Raw genomic sequence first — 24,383 nt, 5'->3', positions numbered from 1 at the left:
AATCGAAAAATGCAATCCATTACATTTTTGTCCAACTCTCTTATTAACTTTTAAAAGCTTTGTAACATCCTGAATGCCAAAAAATACATCGAAACTGCCCTGAAACCTTCCATCAGCGACCTCTTCAACAACAATGCATCCGGAATCTGCAACAGAAGACTTTGGCCAACCTGAGGCTGTCGTGCCAAATACGATGTGCAAAAATACAACTCGACATCATTTGCTGCGTTTCTCTGCCGACTGAAAACAGTCGAAAAACACAAAAATAGCTTACAAAAAAAAATATCTAGAAACTAGGTTTACCCTGAAAAATTTCGAGCACAACTACAAAACGTAGTTTATGCTCGTGAAATTAATGTAACTGAAAATTACAAAATCAAGTTGTATGGTTTTTGTTTAGATTGATGTATGGTAAAGGTCATTTTGATTTCCTTATGTTAAATTAATTAGCTCAGAGGTAGTAATAAAGTAATCTCTTTTTTTTAAATTACGGAAAAATATCGAAACAATCAAGACAGCACAAGTTCTTAGAAGAAATAAATAATATAGGCCTAGAGCTCTCAGAAATTGATGAAGATGAATTTTCTGAAAATGTAGATATACTGGTTGAACGTAAGACATGCCAAATAGGATGTTGTAACGACAATAAAACCATCAAAATCTGTTCTAAATGTGAAAAATTTGTCTGCGGAAAATGTACAATTCTAACATACCTGTGTATGTAAACTATGCGCTGAGCAATAAAATAAAAATTATTATTCGTTGCGTTTGTAATATATAAAAATTGGCAATATGCAATTTTGTTTAATTATAAAGTTTCTTTTAATGTTTATTTCCTTTCTAACATTAATATTTCATACATTCAATCAAGAAACAAAGTCCGCTCATTCGACCGGCTATGGTAGAAATAGGTATAGATTAAGTGTTGGCATGTTTAGTATTAATATTGTAATTCATTTAAGTCGCACTAGAGCAGCACAATGGAGTATTGGCGACGGTCTGGGAAGCATCCCTGAGGATGATACGAAGACATGCCATCACAATTTTGATCCTCTGCAGAGGGGATGGCTTCGGTAGTCCGGCGACCTGCACGCGAAGTAGAGCACTTTACATTAGAAAAGTTTAACGAGGACCGATACCGCACACCTTCGATCCCTACGCAGACTGATCCAAGTGGTCACCCACCCGCAAACTAAACGCAGCCAGTGATGCTTGACTTCGGTGATCTGCTGGGAAACGTGTCTTAACTATCAGTCCACTGCGGGACTGTTTAGAGTTAATAGTGATCAAAATATTCTGATAAAAATGTTTGCGTGAAGAAAATATTTTTAAATGAATCAATATCGAAAGAAGAAATTGAGAAATAAATTTAAAAGTATGTATTAATAAATAAAACTTGCTTTAAAATACAAAGAATAAAAGTCTAACAGGAGTCTACAAATGGGCGAACAGTATTTTATTTAAAACTTGCACGAGTTACAACTCAATAAAAATAAAAACACCGCACTTAATCGCCAAATTCAACTTCACCTACCAAAGGCTATAAATTTCGTTTTTAAATCATAGAGAAATTCATTTTACCGTGAAACCATTGTATCATTAAATTAAAAAGTTTCTTGATTTATTTGTACTTTTTCAATTTTATAAAACAATGCATAGCCAAAATATCATTTTTTATGCGTCAGATAGGAAACATCGATTAAGCAGATAGAGAAAAAAAATTACGCTTTAAATTAGTTATTTCAAATTTGAGTACTATAATAGAAACTGTATTTTACAATTCTAAGACTACAATTCTCATGAAATATACCAGGGCTGTCCAACTAGCGGCCCGCCAACTTCTTATTCAGGCTGAACGGTCTTTGTTTTCCCATTAAAATGTAAGCAAATTGTTTTATAATCCTTCTGTTCTATTGTTTTATCTATCTATACATCTATACATAATAATAAACGCGGCTGTGTGTGTGTGTGTGTGTGTCTGTAATCACAATATATCGCCCCAGAAGCCTCGCCCGGGCACGAAACTCGGCCCATAATTGTGTTTTGACATAATGAAGAAGTATTTTTTTCTTTTTCAGAAATTTTGATTAGTTATTTAGTTATCAGTCATTTTGTAAGTCTATGCTTTTCGTCTGCTTTTTCGTCTTCAAAGAGCCATATTCAAAAAACTATTAAAAAATACATATACTTTTCCCCACTCTTATAAATGTATGCTAATGCGAACCTCACAATTGAAATATTAATTTTCGACAACTTAAACCAATAATATACGAAGGAATTAATAATTTAACTGTTAAGTTCGCATTAGTTTACATTTATTAAAGTGGAGAAAAGTTTAACTTTTGTATTAAAAATGTGGCAACATATTCGATACGTAAATAGAACGCTTCGCTTTGATATATTTGTCGCTGTTCATAATTGTTATAATAAGTTTTTCTTCTTCTTTCCACGCTCTATTTTTTTTTTTCTTAAGCGAAGACGATAATTTTTATAGCGATATTGTAGTACTTTGTACAACTAAAAATTCTTTTCACAACACTTTAAAAATATTTACTTTATTTTCTTTATATATACAGAGAACAGTCGGCAAAGAATTCGATTAGATTGAAAAACATTTCGCTAAAAAGGAACGAATTCCAAAAGAAAAAATAAACAACTTAAAGAATAAAAATGCTGATGCCAGCCAATTTTTTGAAAGTTAACTTAGAAATAACAAACCAAACGATGTTAAATAACAAACCAAACGATGTTCACAAAATGACGTAGAAAGCGCAACTAGATCAAAATTATACAAGCGCAACTAGATCAAATTATAATACCTGAGTGCTTGACGTAACAGATATAGAAATAGAATTTGATACCATAAAAATTATATAGAAATGGAAATTGATACCATAAAAAATTTATTCGTTTTCGTGTTCTTTTCATATATTTAGCATTTTAGTTTTTTTTTCTTGAGCGTTGTAGCTATATAATTTCAAACATCCTCAAGAGCTATAACACATCTGCAGCAGAACTGGATATGAAGACAAAATTGCTGGACAGGAACACGTTAATTGTCCACTAATCTTCAGATTTCCTGCTATGTTTTAAAAAACTTTATTTGTGAAAACCTTCAGCGTGGCGGACAGATGGCCGCCTTAGGCGGCTAGTACATAATAATAAACGCGGCTGTGTGTGTGTGTGTCTGTAATCACAATATATCGCCCCAGAAGCCTCGCCCAGGCACGAAACTCGGCACATAATTGTGTTTTGACATAATGAAGAAGTATTTTTTTTCTTTTTCAAAAATTTGGATTAGTTTCTTAGTTATCAGTCATTTTGTAAGAAAATCTATGCTTTTTCGTCTTCAAAGAGCCATATTCAAGAAACTATTAAAAAATGCATATACTTTTCTCCACTCTTATAAATGTATGCTAATGCGAACCTTACAATTGAAATATTAATTTTCGACAACTTAAACCAATAATATACGAAGGAATTAATAATTTAATTGTAAGGTTCGCATTAGTTTACATTTATCAAAGTTGATAAAACTTTAACTTTTGTACTAAAAATGTGGCAACATATTAGATACGTAAATAGAACGCTACCCTTTGATATATTTATTGCTGTTCATAATTGTTATAATAAGTTTTTCTTCTTCTTTCCACGCTCTTTTTTTTTTCTTAAGCGAAGACGATAAGGGAAAATTATACTTGAGGATGCCCCTTGGCGAAATTGGTGACTTATGTTTGGCGCTATTCCTGTTTGCGCGGAACACCGTGGTAACAGAAATAACGGCCAAAACATAATGATATTTCAAAAAACATTGGAAAATTTCAACAAAACATCGGATAAAGCTTGCAATGAACTCAATATAAGCAAAATTAATAAATCCAATAAAAAGGATTTTGAATCGAAGCAAAAATTAATGGAGTAGGTGCAGAAAGAAAAGGAAAAAAAAACAACTCCTTCATTAAGCTTGAATATACTCAGATTTAGGTGCACAGAATTATCTAATAACAGTTAGATACTGTCTAAATTTATCGTGAATAGAATCTGTGTACCTCCATCGTCACATAAATTCGGCGAAATATGAATCGAAAATGGCGTTTGTGGTACCGAACTGGTGATGACATTTTTTTATAAAGTCCCTTTTTATGACTGCCCACATACCTTCGATCTTATTGACCAGAAGTAAAAGTAACCTTACCAGCCGGTATCTAACGAAGAACTAATGGACCTCTGAAATTACGTATACCGTTGAACATTAATAACGCTAAAATTTAAACCGTTGAGAATCACAATTGGGTTTCAACATCGCCCAGCTTGGCGCTCAACCGCGATCACAACTTGGCGAGAATCAAGGGGCACCCTCAAATATAGTCTACCCGACGTTAATTTTTGTAGCGATATAGAAATAGAAATTGATACCATAAAAAAATTATAGAGAAATAGATACCATAAAAAATTAATTCGTTTTCGTGTTCTTTTCATGTATTTAAAGCAACTTTTGTATGCTTTTACAATTTCTGAGGCCTTTTTTTAAGAAAAAAAAACAAGTCTCCACCTGATAGTTATATTATAGGTTAGGTTACCATAGCAAAGTTACATCTTCAAACATCCTCAAGAGCTATAACACATCTGCAGCAGAACTGGATATGAAGACAAAATTGCAGGACAGAAACACTTTAATTGTCCACTAATCTTCAGATTTCCTGCTATGTTTTAAAAAACTTTATTTGTGGAAACCTTTAGCGTGGCGGACAGCTGGCCACCTTAGGCGGCTAGTAATTAATAATTCAACTATTAATTGTTATTGTATAAGAGGTTATTGTTCAACTTTTTCAAACTGCAGCCCGTCAGGTGATCAGTGACCGGAATTCTGGCCCGTGGGCTCTTTGCAGTTGGAGAGCCCTGAAATATACTATACTTAGACATATAAAAAGAGATTTCATCATGAATTAAATTAAAATTTAAAAAATTTCGTTTTTTTAAGTCGAATTAGAGCGAAAAAAGAAAAAAATTCTATCTGTGCCTTAATTAAAAAGATAAATGTAGAGCTAAATATTCTGAAAGACGGAAGGGGGGGATTTGGGGTATTAGCAGTCATTACAATGAAATTACTTTCTTCTTTTAATCAACTTTAAAAATATTAAAAAAAATTTCCATTTTATTACTTTTCTTTTTATCATTGTTTAAGTTTACGTCAGAAAGTGGTTAACATCCCATACAGCAAATTTCGTCCTAAAGACATCCCAAAACATTCCGAACACTCCTGGAACAGTCATATCCGTAAAGTGTCAGAAGAAAGAATTTCGTAGGATGTCACAAATAGACAGCAATATGACAGGCCTCTCAAAGGAGTGTTTTAGGAGTCTTGTAGGATCATCGTTCAGCGCATGCGTGTTAACTTCAACTTTGCCGTTAATGTTATTTCTTTTATCCAGTGACAAGAGCAATTCTGCTAGTGAAATCTAAACAATAAGGTATTTATAAGCTCAAATATCTTATTAGTTTCTTTTTTGTTTATCTTTCTTTTTTTTTTATTATCTACTTATATATTTGATTTATAAGTGTACTTGAACCCCCGTCATTATCTTTAATATCTCAATTGCAATGTTTACACGCATGTTTGCAATGTTTACATACATTACTAAATGTTTAAATGCGTGGTTTATTTAATTTTTTCATAATTATTGAGGAAGTTTTACTTTTATTATTTCGTGAGGCAAATTTTTATCTGTTCTGATAACTCATTCTTTCTATTATTTTTGTTTTCTTCCTTTAAGTTCAACTTGTTATTTGGCATGTTTTTTTGGTAACCCTAAATTAATCATTTCTTCTAACTACAAATGAAATGACATTTAAATTATTTCAATATTGCTATTCATCTTCATTATTTAGTATATTGTTATTTTACCATTTTTTACAAAATTTTGTCTATGAATGGTGTTTTCAATATAAATGTAAACAATAACAATCTCCAACTCAATACTTGCTACTGCTTATTCCACTAGGCTATATTTTCAAACTGATAATTTTGTTTTTAACAAAAGAAATAAATTATATAATTTTTAAGCTCAAATCTGTTGTATTTCATAAGATAATAACGATAAGTAATTCTGGTGAGTAAGAAGTGAAAATTTGTTTTATTTCTTTAGAGATGTATTGCGAAAAAGGTGACATGGTTGCTAGATTTTGAATAACTCCCTTTTTTGGCAATCCTGATTTGGCCTCTTTCAATTTGTTTATTATTGTTTGTTCTTGTTGCAAGCTGTGCATCATCTTACGTTAGTGTTAGCACCTTTAGCATTGTAAACACAAGTAATAAGTAATCAAATACCACGTTTGCAAGAATCACAATGTTCTCTTGCAAGTTCTCAAAACACAATGATCGCGTTGTGAGCCAAATGGCTTTAAAATACGCCCGAAACAGTAACCTGGAAGCAGGGTTGGCAAAGTTTAGGACAGAAGGGATTAATCCACGGTTTAAACCGTCCTGTCCAAAACCCCTTTGTCCAAAACTATCTTAAACTGTCCAAAACCCTTTCACTCAAATTATGCCACAATTTTATCTGAACAATATTTAAGAGGTAAAATAAACATAGAACTAATAACATATTGATAATTAAATATACTAGAGAATATTTGTTTTTAAAAGAATAATGTTTTATTAATATTGTTTGACTCTTCAATTTAAACAAAGGAAGATTAATCAAGTTCAATTGGTCCTCTCACTCAATAGTACATAACTGAAGTTTGGTCTTGCCATACAGGTTAAAATATTAGGGACTAAGTGCTTGGTTTGTCATAAACAGGTTTATTTATCTATTGTACTATTCAAGAATACTTTTATTTCATTCATGTTCAATTCTTTTAGCATAGTGGTGATACATCATCAGTGTCAGTAACAGAAACTGATGTTATGCCCTTCAAAACTGTGAATACATTTTTCAGTTATTTTGTATTTTCAATTTAAACTAATATATTTATATTCAAAAACAATTTTTTTTTAACAAGATGTCTTTTTTATCATCCTGTGATGCAGAAATTATAAAATTTAAAAAAAAAAAAAATTGTGAAAAATAAAAGGATAATTTTTGAATAATTTTAGTATTTTTTTTAAAGAAAAATTCTTATTTTTTAATATTGCCATATTTATCCTTATGCAAAAATATTATTTATCAGTATTAAAAGCATATTTATATTTATAGGATTAGGTATTCACTTTTGATGTTCAATGAATTGTGGAGCTTCAAAAATTATAAACCTTTTCCTATTATATTATTTTCCTTTAATAAGTTATAGTAAATTGTGTAAAAAATATCAAATATTTACTGATACATGTAATTATTATGTGTACAATGGTTACACCTATAGAATTTTTACCTTTTAACAAAGTTCAAGGTTTTGGACAGTTTTACCCAGTTTAAGACAGTAAAACCCACGTGTCCTGTCCAAAACCAGTGTAGGACGTCCAAAACCCCAACCCTGCCTGGAAGTATAGGCGTATAGAGCTTGCAGCGTTCCCTTGTGTAAAAAATGCGGTCCATAGGGATTTTTAAAATTAGAGATACTTAGCCAAGTAAATAACCAGGCAAAAGGGCTGCAGGTTTTTTTTTCCGTCCTAGTCTGAGTAAAGTGCAGCATTTGCTGCAATGAATTCAATTTTTCTCCTTATATGATTGTTCATAATCAATCTGTCTTAAAATTAATAAAAAGTTGCAAAGTTATTTAACTATTATATTAAATTTAATCAGGCTACCAATTTTAACTGCTGAAGATAATTACACATTATTTTCACTATCTCAGTAATTCATATCTTTTTAAAAATAGTTCTTAAATTATATTTATATTAATATTAGTTAAGTTTATTATTTAAAAAAGAATCATATGGACGCGATCAAAATGTCTATACGTGTAACTAATTTTATACAGAATAGTGTCTACATTTTCTCATTTTAATGTCATTGTTTCAAAAGCAGTTATTAGAATTTCTCCTGCTTAATGCTTAGTTTCATGCTCACTACTTAGTATTTCAAGAAATACTTTTTTTTAAAAAAATATTGAAAAGTTAATAAAAGTATTGAAAAAAGTTATTGAATCTGTAAGGAGTTTATTTTCTTTTAAAAAGTTCTTGTAAATATATTTGTCATTATTCACCTCTTGCATTGTGAAGCTGGTTTAAATATATGTGTTTACATTTTAATTCTTAGTTTACTTTTATAGATATATTTTAGGTAGGTATCTTGTGTTTCATAATATGTATTTTTTGATGGGGTTAAAAAATATTCAATGATCTCTTAAGATAAAATATTTAGTGCTTTAAAAGGCATATAAAACTTACTTGTAGTTGATCTGCATATTTTCTCAATTATTAAATTTTTGTTAACATTTTTAACTGATAATTGTGGTTGAAACATTTAATTAGTATTTACATATTTGTATTTTTACAAAAAAAAATTGTATGCTAAATTTTAGTATTGTCTTTTTCTTGATTCTCCAAGAGCTCGTTCTTTTACAAGGACAGATTTACGATAAACTATTTTCAGAATGAAATTTTGTTTTCTTTAAAATAAATTTTTATTAATTATATCATTTACATGTCAATTTGCTTTTTTAAAATATTGTTATTTGTATAATTTTTTTTCTTTCTCATAGTCTGCTAGATTGCAAAGTCTTGATGGAACTGATTTTAAAGAACGTACAAGACGAGCTATTCGTCACATCATGCCTGATGATGTTGTTGAACTCTAAAGCTGGATGGGCAATAATGAAAAAAAAAGATTTTTTGGTTACAGAGTGTCAGGTGCAATTATTGGTAATATTTAATCTCTGTTTATATATATATATATATTATTCCATTTGTAGTTTGACAGTATATAGTTAAAATTTGTGCTGCTAAACTTTTTAATATACTATAAATTTAGTATTCCATGAATTTTCAATGAGTTTATAAATTTCAAACATTGGAATAATTTATGAGTGTGTTGTTTGAAATAATATTGTTATTAGTATCACCATCTTTTCCAGTCATAGTAGAATGGTAATCATACGATACTTCAGTTATCCAACACTTTTTTTGACTTGCACTTTAAAATATTCTGATCATTGTTACATGTGTTTGCACTAATAGCTTTATCATTATTACAGTTGTTGTTACTAGATTATTCTTATAACAATGAATCAAACATGTATCAAATCATTTTATTTTTTGTGAACTAGTATTAAGTTACGTATGATGGGCAATTGAAAAAGCAGCTTAACAAGGTTACCCCATAATATTTTTCCTGAGAGTAACAGAAATCTGGGCTTCTACTAATTTAGTTTGAGATACCTTTTAAACAGGTTCTGAAATAATTTTATGTTTATTCATGAAAATACCTACTGGTTTGTTTATATTTTCTTTTTGTTACGATTTAGAAGCTGTTTGCAGTGTTTTCACATGCACTAAAGTAAATGAAGTTGGAAGCATTATTAGAGGCTGGTTGCGCCATGCTAAAGAAAGAAGAGTTTATTCTGTAAAAAAATTAAGGAAATAATAGTGTAAATAAAAGTTTCACTTATGTGATTCTAATATTGTTTATTTTTTTCTATTCTCATATTTATTTGCATACACTAAATTTATGCTGCAAAAAATAGATAAATCCTTAAAACAAGTTATTTTTAATATTTTCAAGATACTGATTTAAGTATGCCTTCAGCTAACAATTCTTCAGCAAAACATGGCAACAGCTGTTTTAGTTTGTATATCAAAACAGATAATTTTCTAATTTTAATTGTTTTTTTAAATTGCATCATTGACACAATAACTAAACAATAAAGTATGTGATCCATAAACATCTATTTTGAGTTTTTGATAAAATAGTCACAACTTCATTTAAACTATTTATAATATAAAATGTTTTTTAGTAAATTTTGCAGAAGAATGTAATGAGAATTATTTTGCCAATTAACTAGTTTCAATTGATCATACGAGAAATTTAAATATTAATGCGAAGTTCTCAGTATTAGAGCAACATTAAAATGAAAATTATTCATTATTTTATTATAAGATATTTAATATATCTACTACATTAAACAATATGAGCAATAATGAAGCAATCATAAATTACAATGTACATAAAAGATTCAATAAGTCTCATAATTTAATTTAATAAGAAATATTCTTTACAGAAAACTAACGCTAATTAGGAGACTTGTAACCTTCCTTGGTGTTCAAAGGGTACATTCAATTAGACTTTTTAATAATGGCCAAGTTTTCATTCCAAGCAATAGAAATGTGAAATCCAATTATCTTGCATATTTTTGTATTAAAATGATACATTATTCTTTTCTTTAGATACGTTTGTTTATTAACTGTTTTACTCCCTTTTCCTTCACTAATTTTCCTAAAAAGTAGAGGAATAGCCCATTTTTCTGGAAAAATAGAGTGGTATACAAATTAAAAACTATCACCTTTTTTTTCATTTAGAAAACATTTTTCTGACCTCTAATTCAGTAAATTTAAAAGAAAAACCTTATTTAAGTTGCTAAAATTAATAAAAATTTCGAAGATGAAATTTATTTTCAAAATAAGACACCCTCCTATTACTATCATACCATTTCCAACATGCATCCCACAAGTTATCTAAATCCTTACTAAACAGGTTTTTTTTATATCCTAATGCCATTCTAAAGCGTTCTAAAGGTATCCTGAAACTGTCCTAGTTATGACATCATTAAGATATCTGCAGGTGGGACATTCTAACACGCAGATGACATCCGTAGGACATTTAGCGGTAAATATAGGACTTCCTCTGGAAGTCACAGAATCCTAAAGATGACAACTTTAGGATGTCATAACGAAGTCAACGTGCTGTATGGGATTTCTATTGGGGATAAAAATAGAGATAAATTGTAGCTTACAAATTTAAAAAAAAAAATTAAAAAAAACAATAGTAACTTGCGGTCAGAGCACTATTTGAAATTTGAGAACTTTAGCTAGGCGAAAAGTGATCAATTTTAATTTTTTTTTGGTATAAATTCTATTTAGCAATAAAATTAAGGTGACATTTGCTTGTGGTTTTGAGGGATTTTGTAACACATTGTCAATTTCATCACAAAGCTCCAGTTGAGATTCTAGCTAATAGGAAAGATGACGATATTTCGATTGACGATAAATGCTTCGAATGACGATAAATTAATTGAGTACCAATTAAATTTTGATTGCTAGTAAGAGAGATGTCGAAGTTTTCAAGATTCCAGCCTAATACAAACGAAATAAATTTTAGAAGCTTATTAACTTCTTATAGTAGACATGTTATGAGGAAAATTTATATGGATCAAAATTGGAGTTTTAATGAATTACGTACATTAATTTTGAAGTTCCCATAATAAGGAAAAAAACGCTAAAATGACGAATCAAATATTCTTAGTTCAAATAGTTTCAAAAACATTAAAAATTACGTCGTAGGAAAATCTTAAACCGCTAAAGAAAGCCAAATCAGATAAAAATTGGAATTTACTTATTAACTCTATTTAAGTATACTTAGCTGTAGAAATTTTCTGCATTTATTTTCGACACAAATTACATTAATTCTTTACAATTATCTGAAAACATAGGAAAAAAATAGTTTGGAATAAGCAAAAACTAACTGATTCGAGATCCATACCGTCATGCCTCTAAAAATTGTCGCTATTGTATAAAAAATATGTTTTAAAAGATTTAAACAAAATTCATAACAAGGGACAGGAAGAAATGAAACTAATGCGAATTTTTAAAAAAAAGTGAAAAATTACTTACACTCGAACTTAACAAAACAATAAAGATGCTGTCTTAAATTCGAATTAATAATAAACGAATACGAACAAAAAAAGAAAGGAAATGTAGATTTATAGTTCATCTCTCAAAATATTTTTATAATAATTTTCAAAATAAAAATCTAAATCAGGAAAAGGAGTGAAATAAAGGAATTTAATCATACAAAAAAGAAATTGAAGTTACGTTTCAAAGTCAGTCAAGTTTAAAGAAATATTTTAAATTGTCTTTTATAAATCTCGCCAAATCAAATCGCTGCATCATATTTCACCACTTTATGAGTTGCGCGTGAGCAGCGGGTGTTTGCAACAAGTGATTTTTTTTTTGTGTGTGTGTGTTTCTCATTTATTAATTTTCAAGATTTTTTTAAATACGTTTCTTGTATTTGTTACTATTATTTTAATTATTTGCTTTGCATTTTTGTTAAAAATTATTTTTCGCTAAGTTATTAAAAAAAAAGATAAAACAGAATTATGGTTAAGAAAATTCCATTCAATTATACTTATATTATTGCATAGAATCACATGTTACTTGATCAACGATCAATTAAATCTTTGGATGCTTCAAATGATTTTAAATTGTTCCAAATTAATAACTGTGGTTCAGGAATCAAATTTCCAAGATTTTTTTTCTCATCTGTGTAAGGAGTGTCTCGTTCATTTTTATTTATTTCTTTGCAACAGACGATTTTAAGAACTCAACATCTGTCCATTTGTCATCTATGAAAGAATTCTTCAATTATCAATTCAAAAAGTTTTATCCTTCTTTGGAATATCATCTTATTTAAGTATGATAAAATGCGGTTAAAATGAATAATCTATCAGAATTTATCACATTTGCTAGTTGTTTTTATCAATAGTTACTGATATATTAAGGCTTATTAACGATAAATAAGGGTTTATTTATCGTTCTCTGATTCAGGTCAAAATTACGATCTGTGGATGAATATATGGATGTATGAATGGATCCGCCCTATTAAACGGGCTGTGACGTGTGCCTGGCTGAAGACGAATTCTTGGCCATAGGATGGCGTGACTGAAAAAACAAGAAACGCACACTCTGCCATAAATTTGCTCGGTTTCACCAAGCAGGCTAGCCCGTGCAGCAAGTGGCATTAGAAACAACAAAAACATCAATAGTTACAAATGAAATTTGATTAGTTTAGTAATTTTCAACGCATTTGGCTAGAGTTTCTAATACATATGGTAATTTCCTGTGCAACCAGCTAGATAATATCCCTTTCTTGTTTACTTTAGAGGCGAACATCCGCCATTTCTGTACGCTGCTCATAAGTTATATGAATACTTGTGTGATGCTAGACTGTTTTTAATTCTGTCTGAACATTTTTACTTTTTTGTTTTTTAAAACACTTAACCTAAAAAAAGCATCACTGTATGATATACTGTGTCAATGTGTACCAAGCAATAGCCGTTAACTTAAAGAAGAAAAAGAAGAAAACATAAGTGCAGGGACATAACGGGCCGTGGAACTCAATAACTATGAAGAACTATCAACTATGAAGAACTATGAACTCAAGATTTCTAAAACTAACCAGCATCAATAGATCTATTATTTTAAATTAGATCTATTATTTTAAATTAGATCTATTATTTTAAATTTAAACTTTATGATATAGTAAGATTAAATTTTTAAAGCTCATATCTTAAATTTAAACTTAGCTAAAAATTCGCCTTACACCAAGTCCTTTTTTTTAATTCGACAAGGCAGATATATTATCACAGTACATAGACATACAAAAATTACACTTCAGTTGAATTTGCAATAAATTATGATGAATTAATTACACTTACCAAACTTCAATGGCAAATATTAATAACAACACAACCACTTAGTAAGAGTGCAAGACATTTACCAAAAAAACTTAATTATAATAACCGGTTATTATTAATAACAAGCATATTCGTTGTTGTTGTTATTATAGTTCATCTATGTCGCACTAAGAATTGCACAATGGGCTATTGGCGACTGTCTGAGAAACATGCCATCACAATTTTGATCGTCTGCAGAGGGGATGGCACCCTCGCTTCGGTAGCCCGACGACACCTGCATGCGAAGACGAGCACTTTAAGGTAGAACAATTTAATGAGGACCCATACCGCACACCCTTGGTCCCTACGCAGACTAATCGAAGTGGTCACCCAACCGCACACTGACCGCAACCAGTGATGCTTGACTTCCGTGATCTGCTGGGAACCGTAAATTAACGATCAGTCCACTGCGGGACTAAACATATTCGCGACATTTATATAAAGAATCGTATGTTTTTCGCCGGAGCATATAGTCGAAAATAATAATCAGTAATCTTTGAGGTTTTCACAGAATTCTTTAGTAATATGAAACTATTTAATTCACGATAATTTTGAAGAAAAATTATGTTTCTAAGTAAAACCTAAAATTTTCAAATCAACATGTGCTCGAAGCGACAGATGCAAAACAAAAATTAAAAAAAAAAAAAAAAAATATTTAGTACTATAAGGGTTTTCAGGCTTTTCTTTCCCATCGGTCAATTACTTACAATACAAAAATCATCGTAAGTCGATTTTTCTACTCAGGGTTCCCACTCTTCTATCAAAGCAAAAATTAAGCACTTTTAGGGCCTTTTATCAAAAAATTTAAGGACTTTTTTTCTAGAAATTAAGGACCTTAAAAGTGGCATAATGATTATTTATCATCAAATAAAACATCATAGATTAATAATAATAGATTAAAAAAATGGAATAGCTTTTCTTCAACTCAGTCATCCTTTAAAAAATTTTTAAAAAAAAACTACATAAGAAATGTTTAATACAAATAATCTGTATTTAATTCAAATTCGAACATTCACAACTCATTTCTTACAGGAAGTATAAACAGTATCCTTCAGTTCTGATTTTAGAGATCAGTGCGCGGTATGACGTCATGATCAGCTTTGAATAAGGAATAAACCATACCCACCGAGAAATTCTGAACCACCAAGTCTGAGCTAATTAATCTTGCCAAATATGGCTTTAAACTCACATTAAAAACGCTTTCTCCTTCCAGCTTAGAGAGACAAAATGTGAGGTTGGTATTGCAAATTTTTAACGATTTTGTTAAAAATGCATTGTTAGAGGTGGGCCAAAAAAAAAAAACGATCTACCACACTATGAAGACACTTCTTTATTCATAAAAATAATTTTAACTAGGTGGAAGATTGTGAATGTTAAAATTCCAAATGCTGGCACAAGAAATAATGATAAATTTAAATTTTCCTTTCACTACTTCTGATGATAGGAATATATTTTTGCAAGATTCTTTACATTAGTTAGAGTCGTGAGAACAAATGAAATGTACGACAGGCATGTTTAACAAAGACACACACTCAGCCCTCAAAATAACAACAAATGGTATTTTAGAATTAGCCTCCTATTGTAAAGACGAGCTTAAACTTAATTATATATTACCTGGGAAGTTTCAAACGGGCCATTTGAAAAGCAGGTTTAGATTATTCCGTCAAATGTCGGGAAGCCATTATCACATATCGATTAGACAGCTTATTTGAATCTGAAAATAAATTAAGAAGACAATCATTAATGAAATTAAATATTATGTCTAAATCTCAAGGTAAAATTTTGATTATAACCAATATTGTTTATAACCAATCTAAAAATAGCTTCGTGGAAAAAATTACAATGTCCGGGTTATATATCTATAAGAAGAGAGTTCAAAATCAATACTTTATGACAAAAAGAGAAATTAAGATACTTCAATATCACGGTTTTATTAATACTTAATATTTACCAAAATTTATGCTAACTTTATACGTAAATTTATCAAAACATAATATATTTGGAAAAAAAATTTCAGTATTTATATGCATATATTTATTGAATATTACTCTTACTTCCATGCATCTAGTTTTCTTTTCTTCTGTTTTTCAGCAAATTTTGATTGTTTATCTATTTCGTGTTTTTCTCTGTAATAATTGTTTAAAAATAAATCTGTTGACAGGGGTATGTTCAGAAGAAATTTGGGTCCTTCACAAAATAATTTATCTCTTAATCGGAGCCTTCACAAATTTGTTTATCTTCATTATTATTTTGTTAATCGAATAAACCCTTCCCGGCGGGGGGTGAAGAAAGACGGTTCGAGACAAACTAAGTTTCCCTAAGTTTAAATTCCTAAAGTAGTATTGTAAGAAAATATTTCTACTTTTATAAACATCGTGAGCGCATTCCTATTAATATTAAATCATATTTTTGTTGTAAATAAATAATTGATAAATTTACATTCATTCATAAAATTAATTAATTGAAAATTATGTAAATAAAAATTTCTGGCAATTTTTTAAATAAAATATTATAAATTTAAGAATTGTTTAAGTTTACTTAATATGTATGTCACATTAAAAGTGGTACATTACTAAGTTGTGTTATTTAAAATATGTCAATTGAAATTATTAAAGATGTGAGTGATTCTGTTTCCATTATTCGTCCGAAATGAAGATTCAGCGTTGATAAGTATAGGCTAAATACCAAATATTTGTATGTTGCATCTCTAATTTAGTAGCAGCAATTGTTCAGCAGAATCTTGTATCTATTTACAATTTAAAAACTTCTTGAAATGTTTTTTAGCAATTTTGCAATAACAGGACCCTATTTGCACAAATTCACAAAAGCAGGACCCTGGTTGAAAGAATGTGACTTAACGCTCATTTCATATTCACAAATTATGAAAGGTTTTTCACAATTTTACAAAAACAGGACCCTTCACAAAATGTCTGGACAGACCCCGGACTAAACATAAATTTCAGTCCTTGTTAAATCCTTTAAAAAAATAATTTTGCTAATATTAAACACTAAACATAAATTTCAGCCCTAATTAAATCTTTCAATACAGGAAACAACCCAGAATCAAATCATTCTTCTTGAAGATTTGGCAAAATGATTAGTCAACATTTTGAGTCTGTCAGGTTCCATTAATTACGTTATTTCTTGCTCTATAGATATTAGAGCTAGTCCAGATTTGAAGTAAAAAAATAAATATGAAAGCACAGATACTACATATTATATGAAATTATGGACTTTTATAGCTTCTCAGAGAAGTAAATTATATTTTTGATGTATTATAACCATTTCCTAAATATAACAAATACAAAGACAACAATTTTTATATCGTTTTTAACTCAAAAATAATATATTCTAAATTAAAAAGAAAGGCATTTTAAAACGAAAGTATGTATTTAAAAATAAATATAAAAAAGGCGACAATTATTTACTTTGATCTTTAGAAAATTATGACAACTGACCAATTACTTAAACAAAAATTATTAAATATGTGCGTTTGAATTATGTAATTATAAACTTTTTCTTAAAAAAAAATAAGTATAAATTGCTGCATGGTAATGAGCTTACTGCATGGTAAAAAATTTTTGATTTTTCTTTTTGTTTTGAAAAACAAACAAAAAAATATTTTCCTGATTACATTATGTTACAAAAAAGAAAAATACTAGTTTAGAAAAACTTTATTACAGTCTTCAGAATAAATTTGCGTTTCAGAATAAATTTGCGAAAAGAAGCCTGTCTGAATAAAATTGGTCATCGGTAAATTTCGAAAAAAATTTTCAATGTAAAGTGTGTTCGTTACTCCTTTTCTAATTAAATTTAATTACCAGACAGCCTGGTAAAAATTCCCTTACTGTACGGCTAACCCTAGAAGGGATTCGTTTTCACAGTATGAGAGAACTGCCGTGTTCGTTTTTCGTGCAACACATTTGTTTGCCACTTGATGTACGAAGTACTTCATGTTTTGGCGATCAAAGAAACAAGAATACGGAAATAGTTTTTTAACATTAAACACCGCAAAACCTCTTTATGAGCCTTCTGTTCAACATTGATCATTGATCAAAATGTCTGTCCAGACAATTTGTGAAAGGTCCTGTTTTTGTAAAATTGTGAAAAAAAACTACTCATAATTTGTGAATATAAAATAAGCGTTAAGTCTCATTCTTTCTACCGGGGTCCTGCTTTTGTGAATTTGTGCAAATAGGGTCCTGTTATGGCAAAAGTTGGCAAAAACCTTTTCAAGAAGTTTTTATATTGTAAATAGATACAAAATTCTGCTCAACAATTGCTGCTACTAAATTAGAGATGCAAGATACAAATATTTGGTATTTAGCCTATACTGCTCAACGAAGAATATTCATTTCGGACGAATAATGGAAACAGAATCACTCACATTTTTAATAATTTTAATTGACATATTTTAAATAACACAACGTAGTTATGTATCACTTTTAATGTGTTACGCATTAAGTTTACACACAATTTTTAAGTTTATAATATTTTAACTTAAAAAATTGCCAGAAATTAATTTTCATTTGCATAATATTCTAGTAATTAATTTTATGATTAAATATAAATTGATCCATTATTTATTTTTAAAAAAATTATCATTTAATATGAATCAGAATGTGCACACAATGTTTGTAAATATAGAATTATTTTCTTAGGATATTACAATTGGAATTTAAACTTAGGGAAACTTGGAAAACTTAGTTCGTTTCGAACCGTCTTGCTGTCCCCCCCCCCCCCGGGAAGGATTTGTTTGATTAGCAAAACAATAATGAAGATAAACAAACTTATGAAGAGACCGATTAAAAGATAAATTATTTTGTGAAAGGTCTGCTTTCATGAAAAGATATTTTGTGAAAAGTCCGTTAACGGACCCAAATTTCTTCTAAAGGAACACCTATTATTAAATAAAAAAATTTCATCAAGTTTCGAAAACTTAAACAGATTGTTCTAAGGTAGATCGCCTTGCACGCAAACTACGTTTATAGTTGTCAGGTAGTTTCAATTTATTTATCACATTATTGTATTTTTAAAAGACTACGTTCAGCCGAAGCTAAATTAGTAAATACTATTGAAAATTTAAGTAAGTCAAATGAAATATTAATTGGTTATAAAGTCCCCTAAATAGCACATGCACCACTTCATAGCAAAGTTAATTACTTCGTTAATTATGTGTTAATTACTTTGCAGTTATATGTTAATTACTTTGCATCCGCGAATAGTCAGTCATCCCAGACTTCTTATCGAAATTTTTTTTTTTGAAATTTAGTTCAAAAAAATCTAAAAAATAAAAACACGTTTTTGGTTATATATTCGTGTAATAAACATCTTTAGATTTATATTACCTAAAATATATTTTTTCTGTAGAAAATTAGAAATCCAAATTTCACCAGTTAACCCGGAACCGGCAGGGAAAGAGATCCAATTTTCACTGTGTACGTAAACCAGTCAAAATTTTGATACATCTCTATAAATGTCATAAAAATGTTCTAAATGTGCAAATGCTAAATCTTCGCTTACGTTTAAGATGTTAATTTAATTTCAGCAAGAAAAATTGGTTCGGAAATGCTATTTTCAAATCACATGAATACAAAACAAGACTTGTGGATTTTAAATATTGTAAATACAAATCGCGATATTTGATTTTAATATCGCTCGAATTTTCAAACAGGAGTGATACTGAAATATCATGAAACCGTGAATCATTCTAGTTCTCTCAGTTAATAGTAGATAATAACATAATTAAACAAATTTAAACACGTATGTTTAAACAACCAATCTTCCTAAAATAACTTTAAAGCATTCAATATTTGTAAACCATTTAATATATATTCTTGTATAAAACATTTCTATTGCAATTTAATTTCTAATGATTTGATATAAATTTTAATAAAACGAAATTCTATGTTATTGAAAAAAACTGAAAACAAAACTATTGATAAAAAACAATGATACTAAAATAAATGGAAAAAAAATGCACAGAAATATAAATATATATATAAACATCTTTAATAAACATATCAACAAAAATGGAAACTTACATTATAGATTGCAAGTCCTATCGAAAATAAAATGCTAACTCTTGAAATAGCGATTTTTTTAAAATTTACTTTCACTCTACTGGACAAGAGCGAAGACTGAAAAGGTTTTCTAGGGTTGTTATAATCGAATATTGTTTCTGTCTGCCAGTTGGAATTTGCCGAACTAAAGTCGCCAATTCAAAAGTCGCCAATTCGAAATTCGCCAATTAAAAAAGTGTGAAATAAAATGCCACATAGAATATTTTAACATCTTGAATTTCTTGAAGTGTATTAAAATAAGCTAAGAAATACTTTATCATTTTAAAAAATACTAATATTAATCAGAACTAGATACGAGAACGATATACTTTACTACGCATTTAAATCGTGTAGTTGCATTAAATGTAATGCATTTTATTAAAAATCAGTATCACAAAAAACTTTTTCTCGTTAGTGGATTTTTTTCTTCAACATTTTTATATTTCAATGATAGAGGGCGTTATCTAAAGATTGGCTTAACTTGAGTATGAACAAGAGAAAAACCATTTAAATCATATTTCCATTTTAAGGATTTATTATATACGATACACCAGTAATTGGTGGCTCAAGGAAAAGAGCGCTTGCCTTCTAATGAGTTGACCCGGGTTCGAATCTCAGCGATGGCTGGTGGATACAATTTCCTCAGCCGCCGCACACTGACCACAGTGCTGACGTGAAATATCCTCAATAGTAGACGGATCATGGAATAGAATCTTTTTGCACATGCTAACCATGGGGGATTTTCATGTTTTTCCTCTCCATGTAGCGCAAATTGGGGTTAGTTCCATCAAAAAGTTTCTCCCCAGGCACATTATTTTCCGTAATTGATCCAGGAGTTCCTTTGTCTTCTGACTTGGGTTCAAAATTACAAAGCTATGAAGTTGAACATTGGTAATCTTAAACTCAAAAAAATTGTCCCGACTGTTCAACGACAAGTATGTAATAATAAATGAAATGCATCAATGAAGTGAGGCGTAATTGAGTGCTTGAAGTAAAAAAGTTCTTTCTCATTATAAAATATATCAATAAGGAGCCGCAGTGGCTCAGCAGATAGAGAGTTCACTTCCCAATGCGGTGTCCCAGGTTCAAATCCCAGCAGCGGCTGGTTGATACGAATTTTTCTAGGAACGATCACAGTTCTGACGTAATATATCCTCAGTGGTTGACAGAACGTGGGTTATAATCCCCTCGCCGAAGTGCTAACTATGTCAGGTTTTCCTGTTCAGGTAACTCAAATGTGGGTTAGTTCCATCAAAGCATCCTCCACGAAGGCTAGTTTCTCCCAATGCATGATCCAGGAGTTTCCTTGTCTTCTGGGTTGGGATCAAAATTACAAGGCTACGGAATCGAACATTGATTGATATTAACTCAGAATTGGGTCAGCTGTTCATCACCGTTTATAATATACAAATATACATTTTACTTTTTTTTATAACCGTCGTTGAACAGCCGACCCACTTTTTTGGGTTTACAACTACAATGTTCAACTCCGTAGTCTTGTAATTTCGAACTCAATTCGGAAAACAAGGGAACTCTTGGATCAAGTTTTGGGAGAAATATGCCTTAATGGAAGACTTTTAGATGGAACTAACACGCGTTTGTGTTACATGGAGAGGAAAAATGCGAAAACCTCCCACGATAAGCCTCACGACAAGGAACTCTATGCCATGACCAGTCTACCATTGAGAATATTTAACGTCAGCACTGTATTTGGTGCAAGCCGTATGCTGAATTCGTATCGACCAGCCATCGCAGGAATTCGAACCCAGTCCACCTCATTGGAAGGCGAACTCTCTATCCCCTGAGCCATCCCGGCTCTTATAATATACATTAACAAGGTTTTCTTTAGTCTAGACAAGATGGGGTTTATTAAAACTGTAGTGTATCTACCACTACAAAAATACAATTCTAATTCACTAGTATATAAGACATGTTAACTCGATTCTATGATGGGGTACCTTTTCATGGATGAAGGTTGATATGGTTTGTAACTTCCCTCCCCACAAAAAAAAATTTATCACAGAGAAAGTTTCTTTTTTTATACACATAACACTCATTTCTACATACTTTTTATGCACATTTCCTTTTTATATACATTTACGCTGCATGAAGAAAGTTTTTCCTAGTATGAAAAGTTGTTGAGCATTTTATAATGTACAAAAACCTCTTTTGTGAATGAAAGTACTGTTTTTATATATAGAACACCTTATTCACGCTAAATTAACGAAAATATTGAAAAAGTTTAAAAAATAATATAAAATAAAATAAAAATAAATAAATTATCCAGAATTTATCCTTATTTCCCTTTATACCCTATTTCCCGAAGGAAAAAAGGAAATTTTTTACATGTAGGACCCTTTCAAATATCGAAAAACACATTAAAAATATAAAATAAAATAAAATAAAAACCAAAAAACAGGCGAAATTTAAAGGGAGTTACATGGTTTTGACATGACTTGACAGTAAGTAAAATATCACTTGCTTTGATCGATCCTTCTATGTTTTAAAAAATAAGGATTCAAATTTTGTTTCTTCTGCACATTTTATTTGCATAAATTATATTATTTATAATCTTCTTTCATAAGCACAAAGGCACCAACAGCTTCAATGCTTTTAATCAAGAAGGAGACTCAGGAAAAAATATTGCTATAACCAGATTCATAAAAATATTTATTCTGCCGAAATTACCAGAATTCAAGAAGGTTATAAACAGTTTTTTCACACTTAAAAAGTACTAGTTTCAAGTACAGCTTACAAACAAGGAATGTGTATAGTTTCAAGTTTTGAGAATGAAGAACCTGTGTTTGGAAAAACAATTATTATTTTGTGAATAGGCTCCAAAAATTTATTTATGTGTAATTTTTTTTAAATCTTGTTGTGTTTTTACAATCAACTGAAAAATTTGATATAGTTAAAGTCATAGCATCACAAAATGTTTAATAACGAATATGTAATAAAAATATTGGTTTTTCTCCAATACTCACCATCATTTACAAATTTGTAAAAAAAATTACAATATTTTTTTTCCTAACTGTATAAAATTTTAATCTTTTTATCAAGTAGTAAATTATGTTTGTAAAAAAGTAATTTAGTTAAATTGTAAATTTTAATTCAGATGAGGCAGAGTATATCAAGAAATTTAGTATCTAGTATCTTGTTAAAATATTGAAAAATTTTTTCAGATGAACCAAAATTTCAAAACTGTAAACCTTGAGGCATAACATAATTTTTATTTTAAATTACTGTAAATAAAAAATAAGTTTGAGTTCAATGCCCTCTCTTAGTAACAAAAACATCTATCATATTTTTGTGTGAATATTTTGTATTTTTTTAATTAGTGCTGTGATATGTATAAAAAATATATTTAAATTTTAAAAATTTTGCATAAAAATTAAGACATTCTGTTTATGTATACAAATATCAAAGTGATTGTAAATTAATAAATTTTGTTTGAATATTGATCTGGATCTGTATATTTTTTGCTAATATTTCCAAGTTATGTTATTATTTTTACACTTCTTAATTTACTTTAAATTTATTATTTTCATATGCTATTAATGTAATTAATATTGGACTGTTTCCTTAATTAGAGATTGGGGGTTGACCAATCCAAAATTTGTCTACTCTTTTATATAAATTTTTTTTGTGAAAGTAATATTTTCATTTTTAAGTAATAAAATAATTTCAAAATACACAGCAATAAGAATTTGCTTCAGGCTAAAATTAAATTTTTATTTTTTATTTTCTCGTAAAAACATTAGTGGCACTAACTCTATAGCAGTTGTTACCAACTGGCGGCTCCCGGGCAGCAAACGGCCATCGAGGTAATTTTTTGTGGGTAGTAACTAAAATATATTGTCATTTTTAGGGGGGCAATATTCGTAAAAAATCTAAATGGGTTTAAAATACTTTTCTTTCGTTAAAGAAACCTAATTTCTTCGTTTCTGTGAAAATTAACATACCAACAGTGCAAAAAGATTTATTTCTCAGATTTTGCTTTCAAAAAAATATTTATTCCAGAAAATATTTATTATTATTCGTAATTCAATACTTTTATTTCGTACAACTGGATAAAAATCTGAAAGAAATATTTAACGTTCCTTCAAACATTAAAGAGTCCTTTATAAAATTTTGATAAAGTTGAGCCCCGCTACTTGACTGGCGTTTTTAATTGCGGCCTCATGTAAGTTGGAAACCCCTGCTCTATAGCATCCGTTGGTGCTTTAACGAATAAAATGTAAAAAGGAGTTTTAATTTTACATATATCAAATTAAAGAAAGAAAAATCATTTATATGAAAGAAAATATTTTTAGAACGCCAAAAAACGGAGAAAATTAGCACCATTATTAAATATGCATAAAAAAAGAAAAGATAATTCAAATCAAATTCATATTAATTAAATTATAATTTAAATCTATTAAAATTTAAAAAAATTATTTTTTATTTTAGATGTGTTAGGTTATATATATATATATATATATATATATATATATATATATATATATATATATATATATATATATATATATATATATATATATATATATATATATATATATATATATATATATATATATATATATATATCCTATCTCGAGCTACCACTCGTCTCAGGTTTCGCCTGTCTCGGTCATTTAGGGCCTGTGGACGCTCGGTATGGTGTCTGTTGTGGACTGTGACACCCTCATTCTCCCATTCTCGGTAAAC

General features: G+C 29.4%; 1 long non-coding RNA gene across 1 annotated transcript; it reads left to right on the top strand.

The window, feature by feature from the left end:
* Window positions 1–5,211: 5,211 nt before the first annotated feature.
* Window positions 5,212–9,562, top strand: LOC147809975 (uncharacterized). The gene is made up of 3 exons (XR_015433977.1): window positions 5,212–5,471; window positions 8,647–8,806; window positions 9,409–9,562. It is a non-coding gene; the product is annotated as an uncharacterized LOC147809975 (long non-coding RNA).
* Window positions 9,563–24,383: the final 14,821 nt, after the last annotated feature.

The sequence above is a fragment of the Parasteatoda tepidariorum genome, chromosome 5 (genome assembly GCF_982258835.1).
Source record: "Parasteatoda tepidariorum strain Cologne lab strain chromosome 5, Ptep-v5.0, whole genome shotgun sequence".
NCBI lineage: Eukaryota > Metazoa > Arthropoda > Arachnida > Araneae > Theridiidae > Parasteatoda > Parasteatoda tepidariorum.
Note: the sequence above shows the minus strand (reverse complement) of the source record. Positions and strands in the feature narration are given on the sequence as shown.